The sequence below is a fragment of the Adiantum capillus-veneris genome, chromosome 2 (assembly GCF_014529385.1).
Source record: "Adiantum capillus-veneris isolate H3 chromosome 2, ASM1452938v2, whole genome shotgun sequence".
In the NCBI taxonomy this organism is placed as follows: domain Eukaryota; kingdom Viridiplantae; phylum Streptophyta; class Polypodiopsida; order Polypodiales; family Pteridaceae; genus Adiantum; species Adiantum capillus-veneris.
The window spans coordinates 94,287,196-94,288,354 of NC_140932.1; positions in this window are offsets into that span (position 1 = coordinate 94,287,196).

Sequence of the window (1,159 nt, forward strand, 5' to 3'; positions counted from 1 at the left end):
GAGACTCTAAGAGCTCTCTCTCTCTCTCTCTCTCTCTCTCTCTCTCTCTCTCTCTCTCTCTCTCTCTCTCTCTCTCTCTTTGAGACACTCAATCTCAAGCAATTCTCACACTCCTTGCAATTAGGGCATAATTGTAGAGGCTCACGGGTATAAACATGGAGGTGCAATCTCAAGGTCAACTCTCTCACTCTCGATCCATCCCCCGCCCCCCCTTTATGTCGTCGTAAGCCTTGATGCTTCTGCTATGGGGAATGAATGAGTAAAAGTGAATCACCCTCGAGGCAGAGACTAGAGCAATAGAATGTATGTGTGAGCAAGTGCTCATAACTCGCATATTTTTTTCCTAGAAGGGAAGTAGATGCAAATTTTGCCACTATCCAACATTATTGTGAACGTATCTTTTGCCTACGCAAGAGCCCTTTAGCTTGGAGCTGCCACATGCACGTGTGCATAAAACTTTAGTGCCAAAAAATGGTGTTATGTTGGGCAATGGTCATTCGAGGCTTAGTTATTGTTTATTTGAACAAATAACTAAGCCTCATTCTTGGTCACACGCAAAAAGGAGCACTAGATGAGTTACTATGTCTATCCTTTGTAACTATGCCGATTTTGGCATAGTTATGAAGCTCAAGGCATAGTTGGGAGGATGAATGAATAACTAAGCCTCGCGTGACCATGCAAGAGGCTTAGTTATTCATTTAATGCTTTGTCTGAGCATAGTTGGCATAGTTATCAATAATTGATAACTAAGCCTCGTGTGACCATGCCCTTGTTGGCATTATTTCCATATCAGCGCAACAGAATATGGGATAAAAGAGAACCTGAATAGGTGCAAATTCCAATTGTTTGAAGGGTGGGTTTTATTAAAAAAATTGCCAGTTGTTGCGGCGGCTTTAAGAAGAAAAGGGAGGTTAACCTTTGCAAATTGTGAAAAGTTGTAGGGCATGACAATGCTAACGGCAGTGACTGAGATATTCAATTGTGGCCTGCCAATCTCGAGACTCGCATCAGAGAGAGACCTTATGAGTCTCCACCTGGCCTACCCTCGTCTATAAGTGCCACGGGAGGAGAGTGAAGGGATCGACGGCAAGGGTGCGTGATCAGCACCGCGCACGCTTTGGGCCGTTGGATCTCCGCAGCAGGGGGGGGGGAGGTTTTT